This window comes from Penaeus chinensis, chromosome 42 (genome assembly GCF_019202785.1).
Source record: "Penaeus chinensis breed Huanghai No. 1 chromosome 42, ASM1920278v2, whole genome shotgun sequence".
NCBI lineage: Eukaryota > Metazoa > Arthropoda > Malacostraca > Decapoda > Penaeidae > Penaeus > Penaeus chinensis.
The window spans coordinates 24,169,422-24,176,921 of record NC_061860.1 but is presented as its reverse complement, the minus strand read 5'-3'; positions in this window follow the sequence as shown (position 1 = coordinate 24,176,921).

Genomic DNA, 7,500 nt, shown 5'->3' with positions numbered 1-7,500 from the left:
ATAAAAACATGAATAGAAAAACAATGACACTAATATTCAAAGAATATTGGTAATGATGCTTTTATGAATACTGGTATCAATAACTCAAAATGGATAAGGAAACATCAGAGCAGTTATAATGATTGCAATATAACCGGCTATATAATGAAAATAAATACTAACCATCTTGATAACAAGCATGCTGAAGGTAATAATCATATTAAGAACCCACTCAGACCTTAATATTCATATTGACAATACATGAATTATATCAATGATAACATTAATGATAATGTATATAAATACATTTATAATACTATTTAATAATATTTCAGTGTATAATTTGGATGTGGATATGATTTGTACAGTATTTGCGAAGAGTAAATCTACTTGTTGGAAGATGGGGCTATCAGATCTGTGAGAATGAGGATCGTTTCAAGTAAAAAGATTAAAAAAGAAAAAAAAAAAAAAAAGAAATAAAAGGAAGGGGAGGAGAGGTTGGCTAAAAACGAGATTCTGGAAAATACAAGAAACAATGAAATAATGATGACAGCAAAACAACAAGCCACTGGACATAACCAGTATGAAATCTTACAAGCTGTACTGAAGCCTGCCTCAGAACTCGGATGGTAGAAACCGAGTGATTTAAAGGAGCTGGAAAGACGTGCAAGGAGACTCTTTGCTAATAATAGTGACTTTCACATTGATACTTGTAATAAGGATAATACTAAGAAAGTTTAAATGATTTATGTCATTACATTTAAACAGTTGGCGTTTCCGTGCCTTTGCTTTCCACCGATGTGACTGCCAATGTCCAATAATGGTCCTGAATAATGAATTAAAATGAAACCTCAAAATTTAAACGTTTTACAGGGGAAAATAAATGGTTAAATGGCGTGCGCGTTACTTTTTCAGCTTATGCATTTTTGTCCAGGTGATTAATATATAGAAATAGTAGGTCTAATCCATTACTGTTACAATCTACCATTTGTATTTCATTCGGCATGCCATTCTTTGTGTTTGTCATCACGTTTTATTCCATCCGCTATCATCAGAGAATACGAATATGCTTCATCTGCTTTTTAGGTCATCCTTCTTACAATTAGGATTTTTTTTTGTGTATCCGCCGATAATTACCTCAGCTGTTGACGCGGCGGATAATTTGAAATAATTTGAAATAATTATTCTCTTTATTTCCCTTCTTGATATTTCACTCTGCAGTGTTTTTCCTCTTCCCTGGTCCCTCCTTTCACTCTCTCCTCTTCTATCCTTTATCTTCCGAGTGCAAGTGCTGATTATATTCTTCATCATTCCTTTCTCTAATTTTGTTCCTCCTCTTGTCCCTGGGTGAAGATTTTTCCTTCCCTGCTCTTTTCTCATCCTCCTTTCTTTACTTTTCTCTTCTCATCCTTTCTTCCTTCCTTCACTCATTTTATCCACCAATCCTTTTTTCTCATTCTCCCCTCCTTTCTTCTCTGTTCTCATCCTCCTTTCCTTCCTTCTCTCACCTCCCCCTCCACCCCCCATCGGATTGTTGTGGTCGGTTGTCCTGCGGATCCGTCTGCGCGCGAGAGGACCAGATGGACTAAGGGAATAAGGGTATGGAAAGTCCTGTCCCTGGTGCTTATGGTCTTGGCGATGTTCGTTACTTAAACATCGATAAAAGAAAGGAACTGTTTACAATTACTTGTCTGATAACTGATTTCTTATGTAATTTAGATTTCAGACTTTCAACATGATTGGATTCAGAGTTTCGGCTTTTACCAAGAATCGTCTAAACGAATGGATCACATGGTCTCTGCGCTCCAGGTGATGGGTTACGGGAGCTAAGTTTAGAAGCTTTTATAAGGAGTTATAGTTTTGTTGATATATCTTCTTAAAGATTCATTATATACTGTAACCTATTCATAAAATTAGTTCTATCAAGAAAAGTAGTTTGAAAATTTCAGTTTGCTTTCGTTCAGGTACAGTACACATTTGATTGCGTTAAGGGTGAGCTTCTGCTTCCAGCGGCCTCGCCCCGATCAGCTGTGGTCATCAGTTCACGTATGGCAGATGTATTCCCACCTGAGGAGGACTGCCACTTGGCTGACTCACTCTCCTCTTGACCTGATTTGTTACTTTTGGTTGTTTTAAGTACATTTAATACGACTTTCAGGAAAATGATGAACGTCTGGTAATACTCTATTTAATATGCTTGTATATAAGAGGGAGAGGAGGCAACGCTTTATCCACGTGTCGAGGTTACCAGTGATGGCGAAACAGATGATGCTCCAGTTCAAATATTTGTTGAGTGATATGTGAGGTAAGATATGCTTCAATAAATAGGTCCTACTTTTTCGCTGCGATTTTAGGAATTTCATTTTTTTCTTCGTCTCGGGTTTTTTAATAGGTAATTCTTGGGATTTGCGACATAGATAATATCAATAGTAAGGGAATATATTTTATGAAAGTGAAACTATATCCAATCCTAAATTCTACTGAACTGTGAACGATGATGAAAAAGTACCGTGAGACATACATTCACTGATTTGAAATATATAGCTATATCTAAATGATTTGATTGCATTTAGACAGAGGATGTGAATAAAGATGAGTAAACATGAGGCTATGGTTGATTTATTTTACTGGGGGCATATGGGCTGATAATGAAAGTGAAATATATGTGTATTATTTTGGTTATACATTTGGAATATTACATATTTGTGATATATTTGACACTAAGGATGGATTTGTGTATTTGTGGTGTTACATTCATAATCATTATATGTTTGATATAAAAAAAAATGAATAAGGTAAAATTTCTTACTTGGAATGTTACGTTTGTGATATAAACACACAAGAATTCATACCTTAACAATATTTGGTTTTAAATGATGATGTCACGTATGTCGTTTAAATTTTAACCTTGACTAGATCGTATTTTAATCAGGATCTTGTTGATGATGATAAAAACAATGATAATGATAATAATAACAAAATATAAAATAATTGTAATAATACAACAATAGCAGCAGCGATTATAACAACAATTATAATGATGATGAAGATAATAATGTTAATGAAAATGATAATGATGATATATGATAATGTAATATATATATATGTGTGTGTGTGTGTGTGTGTGTGTGTGTGTGTGTGTGTGTGTGTGTGTGTGTGTGTGTGTGTGTGTGTGTGTGTGTGTGTGTGTGTGTGTGTGTGTGTGTGTGTGTGTGTTTGTGTATGTATATATATGTGTGTGTGTATTTGTATATGTATATATATAAATACACATATACACATATACAAATTATCACGCAACACACACATATATACATACATATACATATACATATATATATATATATATCATATATATCATATATATATATATTATATATATACGTAATATATATATATATATATATATATATATATATATATATATATATAAATATGCACACACACACATACACACAGAGATGATGATGAAGAGGATGACGAGGGATGCCCCCCCCCACCCCCCCCCACACACCAAAAAAGGGAGTGTCAATATGTTCATTTTGCATTTAGACGCAATTGATTGTTCGTAGAAAATGATTCTCATATGAATTTTGTTGGTCTGAAAAATCTGAAAATGAATATTGGAAATTGTTCTCTGCATCAAAACTGACTAAACGAAGGTCACACGCTAGACTAATGTGTCTAGATGAGTCTTTTATGACTTATTTACAGATTTCTACCGTGATATCCATCTGTAAATTATGTTATATATTCATAGTTTGACTGAGTGAAATTTGGAAACACACACACACACACACACACACACACACACACACACACACACATGGACACACACACATGCACACACACACACACACACACACACACACACACACACACACACACACACACACACACACACACACACACACACACACACACACAGACACACACACACGCACACAAACACACATGGCTATTAGAAAAAATAAAAATATATATGTATGTATATATACATATATACAGACATGAATACTTATATATATATATACATATATACAGACATGAATAAATATATATATATATATATATATACATATATACATATATATATATATATATATATATATATATATATATATATATGTGTGTGTGTGTGTGTGTGTGTGTGTGTGTGTGTGTGTGTGTGTGTGTGTGTGTGTGTATGTATGTGTGTGTGTGTGTGTGTGTGTGTGTGTGTGTGTGTGTGTGTCTGCAAAACGGAATATATATATATATATATATATATATATATATATATATATGTGTGTGTGTGTGTGTGTGTGTGTGTGTGTGTGTGTGTGTGTGTGTGTGTATGTGTGTGTACATATATGCAAACATGAATACATACATACATATTTATATATATTATATACAATATATATATATATATATATATATATATATATATATATATATATATATATGTTTGTATGTATGTTTATATACGTATATGCAGACATGAACACACACACACTAATCGATATAATTAGTCCCCTTGATATCGGTGTTTCATTATCATCAGTATCCTTGACATGTGTTTGCTATCTGTGTACTTTTTTAAAAATAAAAAGAGGAATGTAATAGTCAAACAGTACAAAGAGAATAACAAGGAATCTCAACTTTAAAGATTTAACGATATGGAAATTCACTCGTCAATGTGCTACGGATATTAAGGGCACTTTCACTCGGTTTCTTTTTCTTTTCTGGAATCTACATTTGTTAGGGCGTCGCATATAAGGCGAATGATCCAGTACATTAAGTATATGAAGTACTAAATTACTCTCGTTCCAATTAATGAAATAAGGGTAATATGATACGAATAAAGATGACCCTTCTTGGATCTATTAAGTTAAAGCTGATAGATGGATTACCACGGAATGAGATTACTAGTGATTACCATGCTCCATTACATTTATTTTTGAGTAACCTTTCTTAGGGGTGATCCAAGTACTCTTTTTCCAAGACTCCATCTCCTCTTAAGAATGCATAGAGCAAAATGATGAAAATAATGACCTCTACCACAGGATCACTTTTATGGTGTTTAAAAACAAACAAACAAAGGAAAACAAAAAGAAGAAGAAGAAAAACTGGGAGAAGAGATATGGAAATATAAGGAAAAAAATAAGGAAGAATAAGAAGAGATGTAGGAAAAGGGAGAGACAGAAAGAGGGGAGGGGGGGGGGGGAGGAGGGAAAATTCCGTCCAGCATTGTCCTTTTATTTGTTTTATTTATAATAAGAATCGTCACTAATCGTTTATTCTTTTGACTCGTGACATTATGTAAACAAAGCTTCTGGTTCTTTCTTCCCTTCGCTGTCTCTGTTCCTTCTCCTTCCCCTCTCGCTTCCTTTCTCTCTGCCTTACTTTCTCATTCTTTCTCTCTCTAAATATTTATATTCCCGAGTTAATTATCTTCAAAGAGAATATTAATGGTCTGATACTTTATTGATAACATGAACTGAAGTACCAACTTCATAATCAGTCAAATGATAGATACATCTGACTGCACCTTTATGGTTTACTTCCTACGTCATATGTAACTCTGTGTATTTTTAATTTCCTGTAATTAGCAACCTTTGGATATTTTAAGTAGAGTGGGTTTAATCTCATTAGTATCAGTCCAATTATCTACTTTAATTTTCCATCTGAAAGTTAAACCCAAACTTACTTTCCGCGTAGACCCAAAAGATCCGTCATTGATATTCTCTTTTAACTTCTTTTTCGTTTACAGTCTATTAATATCCTACTTATGTAATTTTTTTTATCTAGAATTTCTCTACCATATCGCCGGATTAACATATGTCACTACTTTTAGTATTAAGAACTTGCAATAAACAATTCTCTTTGGGTTTCAGTCCCTGTGTCAACCCCAGGCCCTGCGTTTCTTTCTCATTAAAGGTACTGCGTATCATGATGAAATATATTACAACGGACATATCAGATTATTCCGACTATGTCATTTCTAAATCTAATATACCAGGCATTATACACACACACACACACACACACACACACACACACACACACACACACACACACACACACACACACACACACACACACACACACACACGGTGACATTTATAGTTACACCTATACAACACTAGCGTAGTAGATTAGACTCATGTTCATGTTACTGCAGGACATAAACATAAACAGTGCACAAATTTCTAGGCAAATGCAAATATCTTGCATCATCTATTCTCGTATATTTCCTCGTGATTTCTTGGTTTCTTTTGTTAAATAAGAAAAGAAGTACAGCTGAATACCATATTGCCTCCAAGCAGAAGCACGAAGGCATACTTATTCTTGAATCTTACCACTTGTCTTTACTTCCCACTCGAAATATATAAATGGCAAACAAGGGGAAAACATATGCAAAAGATGAGGCAATACACCCTGTACTCATATGATGTGACGGCCTTACTTTACTTGCATACTGTCATATACAGTAGATCCTAAATATAAATACAACATCTACCTAAACATTTTAACGAGATGGAGGACCAATATGTTTATAATGGAAAATTAATAACGATAAGTTTAAGCAGAGTTAGGGTTTAACATCCTTAACGTCAATATGCCGTTTCTATCTGTACAGAACTTCCATGGGACTGAATTCAACTTTAGGAAATTAATGACTTTGTATATATATCTTGACATCATTCACGCGATTAGCTGCTCAGCTGACCGTGCTAATGAGTTACGTAATTCATGGACAGACGCTTCACATGACGTATTATGAACACCAGTCATTTCTTAACTAAACTAGAAATTGAAATACTGTTTAAATTGAAGTATGCATACATTATATAAATAGACAGTTAGATGGATATATGGATATATATATATATATATATATATATATATATATATATTGATACACAGACATACAAACAGATAGATAGATAGATAGTAATATAGAAAGATAAATAGATAGATAGATAGGTAGATAGAAAGATAGATAGACACACAGACAGACAGATAGACATAGATAGGTAGATAGATAGATAGATAGATAGATAGATAGATAGATAGATAGATAGATAGCCAGGCAGACAGACAGACAGACATACATAAAGACAGACAGACAGACAGACAGACAGACCGACAGACAGACAGACAGACAGGTAGATAGAGAGATAGGCAGGTAGATAGAAAAATGGACACACAGTAGGTTAATGAAGAAACTTATTCCTTTGATCTTCGAAAGGAGCAAAACATAAACAAGGTCTCAGTGTAAAGTTCGAGATAAAGAGCAATAACACCATAACTGTTCCCAGTGTAGGGTACACAGAGATGAGATATGAAAACACTATGGCAACAGTGTTCATTGCAATTCCTTTCGCACTATCATTCCTAGTACTGTAAAATACTGATGAACACTTCATCTAGTTACATATAATATGAGAATCAGTGATGATGATAATACTAATAACAGGTAATATATATATTCATGATTTTATGATATAAGAACAGTCACTAGTTAACGATATG